Source organism: Lagopus leucura, unplaced genomic scaffold (assembly GCF_019238085.1).
Source record: "Lagopus leucura isolate 7727_CA_CO unplaced genomic scaffold, USGS_WTPT01 Super-Scaffold_100002, whole genome shotgun sequence".
Lineage (NCBI taxonomy): Eukaryota > Metazoa > Chordata > Aves > Galliformes > Phasianidae > Lagopus > Lagopus leucura.
Window position 1 is genome coordinate 37,007,581 of NW_024962263.1, and position 18,696 is coordinate 37,026,276.

Consider the following 18,696-nt stretch of genomic DNA (forward strand, 5'->3'; position numbering starts at 1 on the left):
CGTACAGCTAAAAATGGTGACCATGTTGAAAAATAGTGTTTTGTATCTGGCAGTTCACTCTTTGTTTGCATTGGTCGTAGTTTCTATGGAAATTGGGGAACTACTTTACCAAGTTCTGAATAATATCTTTCATCTAATTCATTAAAAGCTTATTTTTTAGGGAAAATGTCAATACTGCTTTGAAACTTGGTGAAGATAGTACTTGAAGAGAAAAGAGAAAAGAAAAAAAAGGATAGATAAGTGTAGAGACAATCACTGTTAACACCAGCCTCATACATGGGCAGGTTCTTTGATTGATTAGCCACATAATGACATTGTCATGGGTATTCACTGCAGATGATTCAGGATGGATTCTGAGCTCAACTCATTTACAATACGCAAAACAGTACTGACAGTAGTTTTACATACAAAACTGTAGTTGTGCATGTATAATTGTGTAACACACTGGTCATGCTATAACCGAAGCATTATACAAGATTCAGGGACAGAATTTTGCACTGTTTTCTAGATGTATTATACTAGCCATAAGTATATAAGGAAATAAATAATGCATTCGAAACAGAAGTATAGATATTATCAAACAGTCATTTGCTCATTTCAGAATGCTTTAATTTTTCCCTGCTTTTCTCTCAGTGAGTTGAGAAAACTAAAAAAAAATTTAATAAAGAATATAAAATAAATCTATTTTTAAAGGACCTCTCTCTTTGAATGCAGGAAGAGTTCTAAAAAATGCAACTCAGTTTTAAAAATAATCATTCAGTTACTAAACTGAAATTTCAAACTCTACTTTGAGAATATAGCACTACTTTTAATTTACTTGCCCACATCTCCAGCACATACAACAATTGTTGCAGATATGCATCAGACTGATATCTTTTGTGAGAATCTTCACTTTAGAAATTGAGAGGAAAAATGACCTGTATTTCATACTATCTGCTGAATAGAAGAGAGAACCTTCTCTTCTCTCAGATACTACATGTTCAGATTGCTAATGGAGGTGCAGAAGATTGCTTTTATAACCACAGTATCAGCTGAACTCAACACTACTCTGCCATGGGGAATGGACTAGGGAGGATGACATATATGGCATATTTCTGGGAACCTGGTAAGTAAAAAGCACAACTTGAAAGAGCTTTACATATCCGTGCTGTTATACATATCTCTGCTGTTGCCATACATTATCACAGCTGGTGGCTGCAGAGAGATCCAATTTAAATGAGATTCCCTTGATACAGAAATGTGTATCATGGGGAATCTATTATTCTTCCTTTCACTGTGGTAGCTGTCATTTTGGAGAAGAGACTCTGTTTTCATGCCTACAATCCAAACTACCACTTTCTTAACTAGGTAACTCATGAAGATAAAGATTGCAACCATGCGAAAAGAATGTTATTTGCCAATACTCATTCATTAATTGCCATGATGCTGGTCACTGCCTCACTGTAGTAAGCCACTAAAAAAGATGAAGGGCTTGGGTGTCATTTAAATCTGTCTTCCCTTCATCCCAAATCACCATTTTTAGTGTCATTAAATGTATCACATTAAACTTACACAAACTGAAATCACAACTGAATACATTTTCTTGATGTAGGATTATTTTTAAGGAGAGCAGATTCTGTATCTCAACTCTTGCTTATATCAAGAAAACTTTCAAGTAATTCCAGTTCTGAAGCAATATTGTACTTAGTTACACCCAGAAAAACAAACGAACACAATTTCATTTTGTGAGAATCTTCACTTTAGAAATTGAGAGGAAAAATGACCCGTATTTCATACTATCTGCTGAACAAAATGAACAACAAAAAAAAAAACAACAGCAAAACATAAATGAGCCTAGAAATGCTTTTTTTTTTTTTTTTTTTTTTTCATTTATCATAAAGAAATATGCAGATTTATCTACCATATATACTTCCAGGAGAAAGATGAAAAGTCTGAGGACATATTTATTAAGAAGCATATTTAAAGCTATGATTTTCTATTATTAACCATGTGTTAATTTGGCCATCTGATATCAGATATTGCATAAAAGTACCAAATGACAGCATTTCTGTAACAATTTTTTAGTGTATCATTAGGTAAGCAAGAGAATCATTAGAATGAGTCATGAAATGGAAAGTAATTACTGGTAGCATCGATGTTTTCCCTCCCTTTTTGCTTTAGAGCAATAGGGAGCTGGGAACACACGTAAAAATGAAGTGCTAAATTGAAGCTGCATGAAAATGAAATGAAACATTTTTAACAACTCAGGCGGCAACTCCACAACAGTTTAAACAAAGAATATCAAACTAAGAAATGCTTTGATTCTCTAAGCTTAAATTCAAACATGCTCCAGTGTCTAGATTTACATTCCAACCTATAGAAGAAGTAATATTTTAATTTCCTAAAATTTTCACCAGAAAACAAGTGTCCCATCCTGCAATTACACTAGAATTACTGAAAATGAAGCCAGCGCTGTAGGTTTAATATTACTTAGCAAACAGCAGTTCTCCTGTTCTTCTGCCAGGGCTGTTCTTCTGCCAGGGCTACACACAGAACTATGACAAACCTGCTCTAAGAATTGCCTACTTTCATGTAAGAATGTATAGTAAATCATTTCTCGAGGAAATGAATTCTTGCTGCACTTGATATCATCAGTGTGTCAAACAGAAGAAGAAAAGTCTAAAGATATATATTGGAAAGTTCTTCTAAACAGCAAAAATACATACAAACATGAAATACAGCCATCTCAATAGATATTCTGTTTCAGTCTGATGAATTGTCTGGGTGGAACTTTATGAGAGCAAGAAAGCTAACAGCTCTGTTCCTCTGTCATAATGTTTCAGTGACTACAACTCAACTCCTCTTATCAAATACACTTCCTGTGTGCTATAGCTTTCCTTTGAAGCTGTCACTTTTGATTGGGAAGGGGCTGAACAGTTGGGCAGACAGAAAAATGAACTGAGCATCATCATCAGAATTTTTTGCAGAATCCTAGATAGACCAATCCAATCAAAATTGTGTCTGAATAATTTAATAATTATTAATCTTGAATCAAAACAGAAGTTGCATAAGTTGCTACATTTTAGTATTTCTACTACTCTACCATAGATTTAATTGATGGTTTTATAAACTTATTTATATGCAATTACACACACATTAAAAATAATAGCTGAACAGATACTGCTATACTGTTTTAGCCTTTTTCCTTTCAGAGACCCAATGCTTAGTGATACAAAGCTCTGTCTGGTGGAGTATTTATGCTACTTTTTTTCAAACAGCAATATGGATATGCACTTAATCTGCCTCCTAAGTGATCACAAAATAGCAAAATTTCCTGTAACTCAATTAGTTTTCCCAAGTTTGTAAATTACTGGAGGGACCTTATTTGTAGCCTTCAGAAACTCTTTCATACATTATTTTGATGGCTTAGATGTTATGCTTTATTTAAACATTAGAGCCCTTCCTTACTCATTACCAGCTAATGGACTGAGAGCAAAGGAAACAGCTATATTTATATTACAAAGTCATCTTTAATGAGAATCTCTAGTAGTGTACTGAAATCAATTAAGCATTCTGAGAAAAACATAAGAATTTAAAAAATAGGAAATAAACAATCTATCTCACAGCTAGCAAAAGAAACGTGATAAATTATGGACTGAGAAGTTATCTTGATCATGCATTTTCAATTGCTTATCCCATTTCTGTCCCCCACTGATTTATTCTAACATCTGAAATTCACAGAAATGCCCACTGGTATTCAACAACTTCTGGTGGAGGTCACAAAAAATACAGAATTTCCATACAAAGTGAGGTCTGAGGTAATACTTGCCTTTTTCCACTTACAGAAAAACAGAAGACTTCTTAGGCCAAGAAACACATTTTCTGTCAGTGACATGTACCTTTTGGCATTCAGTGGTAATAATGACAATAAATATAGCTCCTAGAGCCCTCTAATTGTAGACTGCAGCTACAGGCTGTGCATTTGACAGTGAAGCCTAGCATGCCTCAACCTATGGAAAGCTAATTTGCTCCTTTTTGTAGAAATAGTGCATTTATCTTGGTCTTATGACAAGTGAAGAACGTGCCCTTCCTTTGGGTAAAAATCTAGGTGCATCTGTTCCAAGCAGTTGTTTCAGCTCTGCAAGCTCAATAATAAGACTGTGTCATAAAGCCAACTGTCTTCATCATAGTTATTCTATATCATTATTCTATACTTTTAACCAAACCACACAGATGCTGATTACAGAGTATGATTTTACGACACTTACGGGTATAGTATATAATCTCACTGTAAGCTTATTTTTTTAGAACGACAGAAATATCAATGGAGAAAAATAACACATTGTTTCTTATGTGGATATCCAATGTGAACAACAGAAAAAGTCTACATAATATAAAGAAAAGGCTAAGCATTAAGATAAAATTTGCACTCAAATGAGTATCAGTACTTCTGCATTCATTTGTCTTTTCATATGAGTCTTTCACCACAGTATTTTTCCATTTCTCTTATTAAGAGCTGAATGCGCAATGACAGTTTTTTGCTATTGTCTTTGCCTGATTTGCTACACACAGTGATGGCCTTTGCTAACACAGTGAGCAGAATTACAATTCTATCATCTATTACATTTACATTAGAAGGAAACATCAGAATACAGCAGTGGATTGCATGTCTCAAATGACAGTAAAGATATGTATTAGAAGTTAGCATTTTTCTTTAGATTTTTTCTCTTTTATGCCAAAAAATTTCAATTGGAAATGAAAATAATTAACATGCTTAAGATAAAACTGATTAATAATTCAGATATTCACTAAAATCTATGTGTGTGCTTACTCTTTGGGAATGATTACTGGTAAGGTAATTTGCTCACAGGCAGTTCCTCTTGTCTGAAGTCAGTGTTTAATCTCCTAGGCATGTTAAGTAAAATCCAGAAAGTAATAAAGCTGCTGTCACCAGTAAGTATGAAAACACAAAATGGAATACATCCCTTCAAACAGTTGTCGAAAACTGATTTTGCTGTTAAAAACAAGGTAAGGAGCATGAATATAAAGAAGTGTGAAAATATCAGGTAAAATGCTATTTCTAAATGTTCTAAAATGACATCTGACAAATATAAAGACAGTGACACTGACATATGCCTAGCCAAAAGCAGATGTAGAATTGAGTTAGCTGACACATACAGTGTGAACAATGCTGCTATAGGCAGGGATGCTTCCCTCTAGACCTTTAAGCTTGCTCAAAGCCCCATCCAGCCTAGCCTTGAATGCCTTCAGGAAGGGGGCATCCACAACCTCTCTGGGCAACCTGTTCCAGTGTCTGGAACAGGAACATGCAAAGAAGTAGTTAATATTTAGATAATGTATACCTCCAGTCTTTTCTTTCCTATAAGCCACAATTACAACTTGTAGAACACATTTTCTATTTTCATCATTACTTTGTTTTGTAGAATTGTTAATTTAGATTTCATATATTTCAGTACACAGATACTACGCTTCTAGAAGCATTATATGTACAGATAGATTTGACAGATAAAACGCGAAATCATTGCTCTTGCCAGAAGGCAGAACATACGTTTCTGTTCTTTCCTGCCCTGGAAAAAACTATATAATATTGTCACCACAGTGCTTTTATCAACATTCTAGGGCAGAGAACAAAATGTCTTTCCTTCCTTCCTTCCTTCCTTCCTTCCTTCCTTCCTTCCTTCCTTCCTTCCTTCCTTCCTTCCTTCCTTCCTTCCTTCCTTCCTTCCTTCCTTCCTTCCTTCCTTCCTTCCTTCCTCCCTTCCTCCCTTCCTCCCTTCCTCCCTTCCTCCCTTCCTCCCTTCCTCCCTTCCTTCCTAGCTTAACTGTAAAATGTAACCTCATCTTCTTATTCCCTCTCTGTTTTCAATAGACTACAAAGGCCTATGATATTAAACACACTGCTTCCTCTAGGTCAAGTAAGTGATAGACTATACAGCTCCATGACTGCACAAAACATAAATGTGCTCTTTGCAAGTAGTTGTAAGATAAGCTACAGATACAATGTACTGTTTCTAAGCAATTAGTAATCAAAAGAGAAAAGAATGTAATGCATTTCCTCTTTCTACTTAGATTCTAAAGCATAGATCTGAACAAGTTCTCCATCTGTGAAAATACAGCACTTATTAAAAAGAAGCTTAAATCTTGGCACACAGCTTCTTTGGTGGGAGGGACCCAATATAATACTGATTATTCAAATTTTTGCATGTTCTCAAAGACATCCTCCCACTTCCACCTCCCGTTCCTTCCCATCCTGAATATCTCTGCTACTTTCTGTCTACTTTTGGCTTCTTGAATTAACTCAGATTTTCAAATAAAACAATGAATATGTCATAGAAATTGCTTATTAAAAAAGTAGAATTTTCAAAAGGTTCAGATTTTAATGGACATTTTATAATAAAAACCACAGAAATATGAATATGGAATGTTTCGTTTTGAAACCTTTGCCCTGACACTTTGTCTCGAGGAGTGAGAATGTTTTTACAAGATTTAAAATACTTTCCATACCAATACTACTCTCCTGGTTGGTAGAAACTTCAGGAACTTCAATTACTGCTTTCACAGGAATCACACACAGTAAACAGAGGGAGTCACACCTTCAGCTTGTATTAGCAGCACTAATCATATAATTATCAGTGTTGACTTCTATTTAGGGACTTAATTCTTCTAAAGGCTTAAGGGAAGATACTTACCTGCTGCAATATTAAGCAAATAATCATCTTCATCTGAAAAACAAAATTAACTGATTTATAGCCATTTTAATATTGGACTGGTTCAGAGCCAGGATCCAAGTATGTTTTGTACCTATCTGTGGGCGTTATCTCTTGCATCCGTGTTTGTGATCTACTCTTTGAACACTGACCTGAACCTCACAGTTGCAGCAGCCAGGAGAGAAATTCAAAATGGAGATTTAGGTCATTGTTCCATACTAATTAGCATCAGTAAAGCACAGATGCATCATATGGTCACAGAGATTGAAACTAGATCAAGTCTTAGAACATGATCTTATTTATGGTAAGGAAAAACACAGACCGTTTATGCTAGCCATATGCCTTAACGCTGGCATAATGCCAGCAACAGGAGATGAGACAGCATCAGATTTGATATAAAGTTCAAGAGATATCTAGTTTGGCATGAAGCTTGCGTGCACAAAGCTACCTATCAAAATATTTTGAACAATTCTGAATCACACAGCCATGGCATTTCTTAACAAACAGCAGGCACTTTCAAGCTGGATTTACTGTCTTGTCAAATAACAGTCATATTCCATGCATCAATAGGATCATAAGCAAACAAGGCAACAATTTAATCAAAATAGCATTACCTCTTATAATAATTAATATCTTTATATTTTACACCAACATCCATGTACAGATTCTTCCCCTATTAAAAATGAGCAAACAAACAAATCAACTGTAAATATCTTTGATTAGATTAGCACTTGAAGGTATGAAGTCTTTCAACATAACAATGCCCAGCAATATGACTGCGGTATCACAGAATCACAGAATGGCTTGGGTTGGAATGGACCTTAAAGATTAACTAGTTCCAACATCCTGCCACCCACTAGATAAGGCTGCTCAGGACCCTATCCCACTAGTCTTGAAGGCCTCCAGGGATGGGGCATCCACAGCTTCTCTGGGCAGCCTGTGCCAATGCCTCACTACCCTCTGAGCAAAAACCATCTGACTAATATCTAAGGTAAACCTCCCCTCTTTCATTTCAAAACCATTCTCCTTTTCCATGAGACCACTATGGACCATGTAAAAATGGTTTTACTCTCACTTATAAGTTCCCTTTACAATACTGGGAAAGTATTGAGTTCTGCAATGAGGTCTCCCGAGAGCCTTCTCTTCTTCAGGCTCTGAATAAACCCATCTCCCTCAACATTTCTCTAGCCTTCTGATCATCTTCATGGCCCTCCTGTGGACTGCTCCAACAGCTCTAAGACCTTCTTGAGCTGGAGGCCCCAGGCCTGAATACATTACTCCAGATGGGGTCACATGAGAACAGAGAAGAGAGGAACAATAATCTCCTTCATCCTACTGGCCCTCTTTTGATGCAGACCAGGAAACAGTTGACCTTCTGGGCAGCAAGCACACATTGTTGACTTATGTCAAACTTTCTGTCCATCACAGTCCCTAGGGCCTTCTCCACAGGGCTGCTTTTAGTGAGCTCTCCCAGTCTGGGAGACTCATATATATCATACATACAAACATACATACATACATATATATATATACACACATATTTATATATATGGAATCTCATATCTATCCATCTATCTGGGATTGTCCCAATCCAAGTGCAATATCTTGCACTTAGTCTTACTGAATTTCATTAGGTTCAAATGGGCCTGCTTTTCAAGCCTCTCCAGGTCCCTCTGGGTGACATCTCTTCCTTCTATTGTATCAACTACACCACTCAGCTGGGGAATGGAGAGCTCTTTTTCCTCCCAGTAAGGTGTCCTTACAGAGATGCCAGCTTCTTTCCATTCTTTTGTCCCTAAGTTAGTTTCCCAGGGGATCTCATTCAATAATTCTTTAAACAGCAGGAATTTTGCTGTTCTGAAGTTTAGTGTCCCGAGATCCCCATATTCCATGAGATCACAAACTCTACCAGGATGTAGTCACTATTAGCCAGACTGCTTCCCATCTTAAATCCTTTAATGAGCTCCTCAGCAATGGTGAGCAAGAGGTCTAGTAACACTAAATCTCTGGTTGCAGTACCTGGACCAGGAAGTTATCTTCAATGGATTCCAGGAATCTTCTGGATGGTTTGCACTCATCATGTTGCTTTCCTAGCAATCAGGTGACTGAAATCCTTCATCAGGATAAAAGTCTTAATTATGATGCTTCTTGTAGTTGAAACAAGGCTCCCCTTGATCAGGCAGCTTGTATTAAGACCCTGACTAATAGATACTCTTCATTGCTCTGGTACCTAATTTTAACCCATAAGTTCCCAGCCTGATCACCGTTATTTTTTAGAGGCAGCTCTTCAAGATCTCTCATTTCTTAACAAAAAGGGCAACTCCTTCATCTCTCCTGCCCTGCCTATCCCTTCTAAAAAGCTTGTAGCACGGGAGTGTAGTATTCCAGTCGTGTGATTTATTCCATCATGTTCCCTTAACAGCAGTTAATTCATAATTTTCTACCTGCACTGTGGATTCCACTTCCTTCTGCTTATTTCCCATGGTGTATGCATTGGTGTAGAGGCACTTCAGTTGGAAAGATAGACATGTTGGCTTCTTGGAGGAGCCTTCACAAGGTAGACTTTCTTCTCTCTCCTTCACTTTATTCTTCAGTGGTCATGGTAAAGATGACAACTCTGAACTGCTTACTACCTTACAAAAAACTATTGTCAAAAGCATCTGCATTGCAGCCTAACGATGCAATATTGCAATAGGCATTATGCTTTCATTATCACCATCCAGGTCAGAAAACATTTCTTTTTGTCTTTGTGCCTGAAATGGCTGTCATTAGGAAATCCAGCTATCATGGGGCACTAAGCATGTCTATTACATTTTCCAGAGACACCACATTTAGACAGAAAATATTTACCAGGGATATAATTTTTTTTTTTTTTTTGCACATAATGCCAACATTAAAAAAATAAAATAATAGCTTCTCACACATAACAAACAAATATCATATTCATCTATAAAGTAAAGGAACATTTAGATAGACCAGAAAGATTTTAGAATGACAAAGTATTTTTAGCATTTTATAATGGTAGCTATTAACAAAAGCATTTATGTAGTAGATACCACAAGTACACAATACTAACACATAAAGGACAACTAACTGTGGTGAAATAAACATGCTTCTGAGATATTATGCAGAATAAGAATACAAATCTCTTCAGCAAACAAAGTAGGACATCTCTTCAGTAGAGCTAAGCTTATCTATAATTGTCTTGTTTCTTGCACTCTTTTGGTTTTGTTGCATATCCTGGAACACTGGACCTAAATGTCACCAACTATTTGTGTTTCATAGACATTGTATGAGAAGTGAAAACAATATTACATACAAAAGTAGAGAGAAGTGATTTTGAGAGGAATGTAATGTAGTATGGGTAGATGTATCTTTCACAGAGGGTGTAAGAAGAAATATAGTATGCTGTATGTGACCATGTGTTTTATGTATATAAAATTTGATAAATGTATGTTAAAATATGGTAGATGGCTTTCTGTTTTATCTAACAAACATTTCTATGAAGAAAAAACAGATGGATGTGAGTTGGATTCAAGGTTGCAGCTATTAAGAACTAAATAAATAATACATAAGACATGCATATGTGAGACATGGCATAACTTGATGTATTTGAGCTGTAGAGTTTAGAAGAAATTAGATGCTGAAAGAACATTTGAGTTCTAATACAACGTCCAAAAGTAATGGATGAAACTCTTCATGCTGTAATGATCACTTTATAATAAGGTTTATCTTGACATATGATATAACAAGGTTTGTTTTAATATGTTCATCTTATCTACATTAAAGTATTTTGTGCAAGAAGCAGGCCAGGACTCGTGGAGTCTAGCTCTAGAGCTTCTGCTGGCAAAGAGCTGTTCTCAGAGGGATAAGGGCATTATCATTCCCAGTGTTGAGGCTGAATATTGCTTTCTCTAGGTATTAACCTATACTGCAATATTATAGGTGTTGAGATAATTTCTGTTATGCAAAGAAGACTTCATCAGACAATTTCTACAACTGCAATGTCATTCTCAGTTTACTTCTTTTTGTCTAGTCACATTTGCAATGTAATGCAATTAAAAAAAGGAATCTCTTTCATATAGAAGTCCACAGCAAATGTACAAGTATTTTATCATAGAAAATAAATCTATATTTCCTTGTAAAAATCCCACACAGATCCATGACCATCAGAATAAAGATTAACTTCAATCAGAAAGGCTCAGAATAATCACACAGGTCACTGCAGAAATGCACAAAAGCATTCATGCTACAATGAACTTTGGACATGAGTTATAAGGAAGGGTTTTCATCCTCAATAGGTGAACAGAGATTTTTTTCCCAGAGCAAGGATAACTTGCAACAGCTGAGGACAAATGCTTTAACAGCAAATTAACTTCTCTTTCTTGTTTAGTTATGAAGGTCTTCTCTTGCATCTCATATGACTTTGAATATTTAGGTAAGGAAAATGAGTAAGCTTCTAATATTCACAGCAATTATATCATTCAAATTTTCTGTACATTTTCTTTTTTCATAGTAGTTGTATAGTAGCATAATGTCATTCATGTCCCTAGTAATATACATGATTTACTGCAGCATAAGCAAAAAACAGTCACACCTTGAAGATAACAGCTTAAATTGTCTCCCTCCTTGGTATTTTATTACACAATAAACACCACTGCAAAATTTATGGCTTATTCCTACAGTTCAGTACAAGGTTTGAAGTACAACTAAGGTAATAAGAGTATGTGAAGAGGCATCTTGAGCCTTTCTTTATATTTCCTCAGTTCTAAAACCCTTGATGCTGGCCAATCCATGAGCATAAATGCTAGTCAGCAAATTAAGAAGCAATAAAGGAGCTCAAGAAAAAAACTTTCTTTTACTGAATGAATACAAGAAGATAAACAGTCTAAAAATTATGAGAGTTATGCAGCCACTGCCTCTGAGAAGAGACCTTCTTACAGCTGTACTACAGAGTGAAAATCAGTTACAGTTGCACTCAAAACTCAGAATCACAGAATCACAAGGTTGGAAACGACCTGCAAGATCATCTAGTCCAACCACCCTCCCATTCCTATCAGTGCCACAAGCTACTAAACCATCTCTCGCAGCTCCTCATCCAGGCGCCTCTTGAACACTGCCAGGGACGGCGACTCCACCACCTCCCTGGGCAGCCATTCCAGTGCCTGACCTCCCTTTGAGAGAAAAAGTTTCTCCTAATATCCAACCTAAACCTCCTCTGGTATAACTTCTGGCCATTTCCTAGGGTCCTACTATTTGCCTGGGAGAAGAGGCCAGAGCCTTTTGCACCACAACCTCCCTTCAGGAAGTTGTAGAGTGCAATGAGGTCTCCCCTGAGCCTCCTCTTCTCCAGACTAATGTAAACTGTATGTATTATGACTGAAAAATCATGCTCTGGTACAGATAACGTACAGGATTTGTCATCCATTTCCCCCCTGCAGTTACTTGTTAAAAACACAGTGCCTTAATTAATATATGGCAACAGTTAAGGAAAAAAACAAGACCTTTCAGAAGCAGATTCATGGAAAAGCACTACAACATATTGACACTTAAACCAAAATGCACGTACTTGATCAGAGGAAAATGTTTCTATAAGAGGCATGAAAGAGATAAAAAACTGCTGAGCCATTTCTCAGAATTAAATACCTGCTCTGGTGAATGGAGAATAATGAGATAGTTGAAATGACTGAATGAAATACATTTCCATTTTCTAACCCAGAACAGGTCATCTCTTCCCATCAAAAAATGCTTGTGACATCAAATATTCAGTAATGATAAACTACGATCTCACAAGCAGAAGCCTTGCAAAACTGCTGAGACACCCTGGAACAATCTAACAGTAATAATGGATAAAAACAAGGGCCAGTCTGTCAACAATCATTCAATCAAAATGATGCTGCATTCATAGCAATAACAATGAGAACAGACTTTTTCAAATTAAAGTTTAAGCTCCAACACTTACATAAGCAGGCTGTGAACCCTACTTTAACCAAGAACATTACTTGGAAATATTCCTGAAACCTGCAGAACAGCAAAACACCTTGTACAACTTACAGCTTCACTTCTGCAGTCTGCAGTTAGGATAGGTATGGCTTTATCGTGCACTGCTCTGCAATATCCTGCTGAATGTTTAGTCAGAAGTAGGGAAGGATATGCCTTCAATAACTAGTGTAAATCCCAAATCACTGAGCAGCTAACTCCACTCTTCTTCCCTTTTCCACCAAGTCCTTTCTTCTCTCTCTTCCAGTTCAGTAGTACACTCTCCTTTTTTCCAAAGATTTATAGACTACTGTTTCTTTTACTATTTCTATTCTTAAAGTCAGAGCAATAAAATCTCTTCCCAAAATTAGAATTTGGAAGGATAAACAAATATCCGGCAACTAAGCAGCAAACTTACTTTCAGTACTCAAACATGGAGTTGGCAAGCTTCAGTTTCAGAAAGGATGAAAAATTTTCACTTTGGTGAAATCTTGTTAACTCTGCACTGCAAAGAAATTCATATTATTGTTCACAGTTCTTACTTCTGTGAAAATAATTTTAGTGTCTTAGAATGTATCATTCTGATTAAATAAGAAGTTGGCAGGATACAAGCATTCACCAAGATGAAAAGGCTTTTTTGAACAAATAGAGAATGAAAGATGTCCTAAGTATCTTTTTGAACATTCCTCTTTTTTCCCCACTTCTGAATAATGCTATGATTTTTTAATCAGCTAAAATTCATTGTGGAGTTACAAAGAGCATACTCTCATGGACTGAATAAATTGACCATACTGTGTATGGTGTCTATTTAGCTTAAATTGGCATTACTGTGAAAATAGTCTGTGCTAATAGTGTTGTATTACAAATATTGCTACCATAAAATTGTTGCAGATTACTAAAGCGGGATACATGTGATAGACAATATCAAAGAAACTTCATGCATTTGAGATTTCATGATACTCTTTCTGAAATAAATATAGTGCAAGCTTCATAATAAGCAATTAATAGGCAGTTAGGTCAATATTACGTCACTTCAGACAAGGTGTTATATAGATATTTTTAAGATGTCATTTTATATAATAAACGCTGGAATGAGAAATAGAGGGAGTTGTAATTTTCCTCCATTTAAAGCAGAACACAATCAATGGTATTCAAAGTCCTTGTGCTTGGCTTCTATTACTGCATTACTGCAGGCAAAGCTGATGTTATTAACATTCCCCCACTCTTCCAATTATACACTCTAATTTCAAAACCTACACTGTTTCTAAATTATAACAATTTATAATGTTTTTTTGTGAACATGTTCTATAGAGGTGTCAATATCAATCATTTTACATTATTTAAAATAATAACTGAAAGAAAAAGAAGTATAAACAGTTCCTTCAAACAGGCACTAAAGAAAATACATCTTTTTCTCATGTATGTTTTCACAGCTATGCTGGGTTGACTTTTATTTTTTCCTTTTATAAGGGAATTAATGCACTCATGATTTTGAGTAATAGTTGACTAGAAAATATGTCTTTTCAGCATAGAAATAACTCAATTTATTTAAAATTACAAAAATGAACTATTAAGCCTACTGACAATCTTCTTGATAGTGACTGTAATGACATACTTAACACAAAGTATCCTATCTGGAACTGTTTGGATTTATCGCTGAAAAGATTTAATAGAAAATGTAGTTTTCACAAAATTGACCTTTGCAAAATAATTTGTTTTTCTCTTCAAAATAACGTAGTTAACCTTTTTTGCTCAGACAGTCCTCTGCCAGCTGATGATTAGCATCCAGGGAGCTGGCTACATCGGTTCTCACACAGCACACATTCCTCCTTTGAACTACAGATCTCAAGTACAATGCAGGCCTTTGAATTGTATCAGAAGCAGACAGATCAAATGACTGTAGCAGTCCATCTTCAGTCAGTAATATGTATGTTTTCTTAAGCTAATTCAGGCTAAAGCTTCCAGCATTTGGTTAATATAAGCTAGGACCAGAGCTTAATTTGCTTCTCATATTGAGTGAGAAGCTATCTTTTTAATGAATTCATTAACCTAAGATGTAAAAATTGATATAAGTAAGAATTTTTGTAGTTGGTATTGAAAATTTTATGTTTGTAGTTTATCTTTTTTTTTTTTTTTTAGAGGAGAAGAGGCAATCATCCAGTATTTACCTGTTCTTTGAACGCTGTTCAGGATTTTAGTTGTAACTTCAGATAACAGTGCCCCTCCTAGTGTAGTACAAACAACCTCATTGACAAGAGCTCTTGCTGGTGGGCTATCTAATGAGAGACAGGGCATTGCAACACGAGCCTTAAAATGAAATCAGAACTTCTGTATTTGACCACATAATATGCTTAATTTACCCTTTTTGACTTTTCCCTCTGGTTTTTCATGGCTTGTAACTGTAAAAATCTCTTTATCTCAGCAGCCATTTATCAGAAATAATATTTTTTTTGAGCTTGTCAGTAATGCTTATAACTAGTTACAGCAATTATCATTAGGCAAAAATCAAGTGCTAGTTTCTGAGTAGGACACTTCTCATTTCCAACATGCCATTTTAAAATCAGCCTAGTGGTGCACTGTTTTGCACAGAACTTCAAAGTTCACAAGAAAAGGATCTACTCTACAGCATAAGATTTAAGAAGTCACATAATAAAATTATATTAAATAATGTAGCTCTAACACAGTCTTTACTCTGTATCTGCTTCAGCTGTCTTTTATTCATATTTCAAATTTTATAGGCTTCATTTACTAATGTGAAAGTCTTGATGAGATTCAACAAAGGAAATGGGAAGATGGCAGGCTATAAACCATTTTAGCTGCTGGTAGATGCTTAGTGAAACATTAAGGAATGATCAGGTATATTCTAACAGTTTATATAATTCACATTATTCTAGAATTGAGATTAGATAAGGAAATGAATTCTGTTCTCTGTTGCTGGGCATATGAACAAACAACGGAAATGTCAAAATAATGAATGTCCTTCAATTCATTATACATACTTTCATTTATGGAAAACTACAGAAGACCACATAGGAAATTCCTGCTGGATTAGCCTAAAGAGGGTTGAACAGAATGATTCAAACTCCTCTAAATATGTAGCAACTCAAATATTCTCTAATTATTTTTAGCCTTATATCAGTCTTTCTGATTTGAAAAGGCTTTGGTATGCATTTAGAACAGAATTTGATAAGCATTTGTGATAAGCAAATTCTGATAAGTAACTTACTGTAGAAAAAAAGCATTACTGTTCTGTTTGATGGGAAAACACGTAAGGTGCTACTAGAATAATTCTTATACAAATGCACATTCATTCACGTGAGTGCTTGCATAGAAACAAGTATGATTCCGTATGTGGAAGGCGTTCATCGCTTTGAGTATGCAAAGACATAGTCCAAATAAAGAATATAAAGCAGACTCAAACACAACAGAAGTGACTGAAAGCAATTCTTGATTTTGAATTTCTTGCAGAAAGGCCAGACTGTAATTAGATTTTATGAACACAATTTCCAGAGGGAAATTCCATAACTGCAATACAAAAACTAATGCAGGTTTCCACAGCAAAATTTAATTTGGCCTGATTTGTTTAACAATATCTAAACCAATTGCATTCAAAATCTATACTGTCTAAACTCTCTAGAGCAAGAACCACAAAAGTAAGTTTCATGCAGCTGAAAAATCTGTCTGCAATCTCTTTTCATTCTAAGCAAATTTAAACACCCAAATGAAAAGTTTCAAAGCATATCAAAATTTAAAGCTTTTATTTGCTGTTTAAAAGTACATTCTCTACTTATCAGTTTTTAACATCTTGTGAAACAGTGATAAATCATATTCCAGATAATAAAAATAGACAATGAGTTATAAGGGTAGATGCTGTTTTTGTTTTGTTTTGTTTTGTTTTGTTTTAAGTGAAATCATTCTAACCCAGAGGTTTAGAATGAAATTCAGCCTTAAAAATGTTTTGGTGTTTTTCTGTGGAAGCAAATTCCTCATGCAGCAGTGGGTTTGCCAGATGCCCATCAGGCAGCAAGGACATCCAATGCACAGCACTGTGAGGAAGTGACTGTCAGCCAAAAAGGGCCCATCACAGCACCTATGCAGTGGCTGCAGATCGTGCATGGAAGTTCTACCAGACTTGCAGCATTATATTGTAGAATTTGAAATGAATACTGGTGGTGATAATGTTACCCCAACCTGTTCCTTTATGTAAAATTAATTAGACAACTAAATTACCACTTTTATTGTAGAAGTGCAATCAAGAACTGAAAGAGTGTAATGATGACCAAGTGGAAGAAAAGCTATATAAAGAGAAATCAGCCCACAGCATTTTATGATATTTTGTGCAGCCTGTGTTCCTTTGACCGTATTATTTGGTGCTTTAATCTTTTCAGATCTTTACATGAAGGGTTTTCATGGATAGATGAAGGATGATAAATCCAGAATCCATCTATTGAATTACCTTTTCTCATCTGAAATACAGACTCTAAAGAAACCCCACAATCCCCTCATCCTGCCCCTTCTCACTCTACTGCATATTTATTATCAGATCAACTCAAACTACTAATTAAGTTAAATTTGACTGCTAAATAGCTCTCAAAGAGCCAATTTATCCAAGGTAGTATGAGCGCATATTCATTTCTCCTTATATATCACCAGCTGTTATTAATTAAATTCTAGTCAATTCAAACTGCAAGTCTGAAAGAATTGCTATTAGGCAAACATTTCTGCACTGTATTTAACAGTGTGTTTGAATGCTACTTTACTGTAATCAATAGTAATCTGGATATAAGTAGACCTGGTGATAGTTATATCATCAGAGCATATCAAAAAGCTCTGTCATAAATACACAGTGTTGAACTGAATTTGATGGACTATTCCCTAAAGAAAAAGCCTTGTCTCTGAAGGGGGCAGTATACCTTTTCAAGCTCAGAGAAGATCAGAGCAGCACCAAGTGATTTTTCCCTCTGCAACAACTCCTCTCATCTGTCTGTTGTGGTAGCGCGAGGGTTGGAGTGAAGCTTGCAATCTGCTTCCTCGCTACCCACCTTCCACCCACGTGTGTAAAGCATCTGCAGGCAGATGTTTCAACAACCAGTAGATCTCTGCTGTGCAAAGACTACCAGTACAAGCAGGTATCAGAATGAAAGTGTATTTTCCTCTCCCTTAAGCTTCTGCACAAATATACAGAATTTCATTAGTCATAAGCATTGCAGCAGAAAGTTCAAAGAGATCCTCATAACAGATAATGAATAATGTTATTGCATATTGAAGTCTTGCAATTGGAGGCAAAGAAAATAGCCCTCTTGGTATATTTCTTAGCCACTGATAGAACTAGATTTATCACTCCTGAAACCTACTATGCTTTCTCAAATTTCAGCCATCACAGTACATGTAAGAGGAAGGAAAATCTTATGTTCTGAAATATTTATTTGTTCCATATTTCAGGGAAAGTGTGAACAAAATCTGCCTACTTCTAAAAAAGCAGAATTCTTACATTTTTAGTAATACACTTCCAATATGTTATCTTCCACAGAGCGAGTCGGTATGCATATTGAGTGAGCATTCCATGTATAAACTTCTGCTTTCTTTTAAATTGTATTGAATTACAAAGGCCACTTATGAGAAACGACAGATGCAGCAAACAACAAACAACGCTGTTTTCTTTCACTTCATGTATGTCACAACAATTACTATTTTTTCTCCAAAGGAAGTGCTCAACAAGAACATAAGAAGAGGAGCCCTAACACCTTGACAAATTACCTTTCTTTTTTTTTTTCTTTTCTTTTTTGTATCGTCTTCACAAATGATAATATTATATAGTGAATGCTTTTAAGGTCATCTACTACCTCAACTTTTTTCCACAACCAAATTCTGAAAGGTTATTTACTTTTTTTCATTAATGTAATTTAACTGTAAGTCCGTAACAATGATTAGAACTTCGCTTTATCCTCGTTCGATGAGGGCTGAGGTACAATGCTGTACCCTTTAATGAGTCACCTATTGAATTCACAGC

General features: G+C 35.7%; 1 protein-coding gene across 1 annotated transcript in view; it reads right to left on the reverse strand.

The window, feature by feature from the left end:
* Positions 1 to 18,696, reverse strand: part of DOK6 (docking protein 6) — a 233,876-nt gene that overhangs the window by 23,699 nt on the left and 191,481 nt on the right. The gene's annotated exons all lie outside the window — the stretch shown is intronic.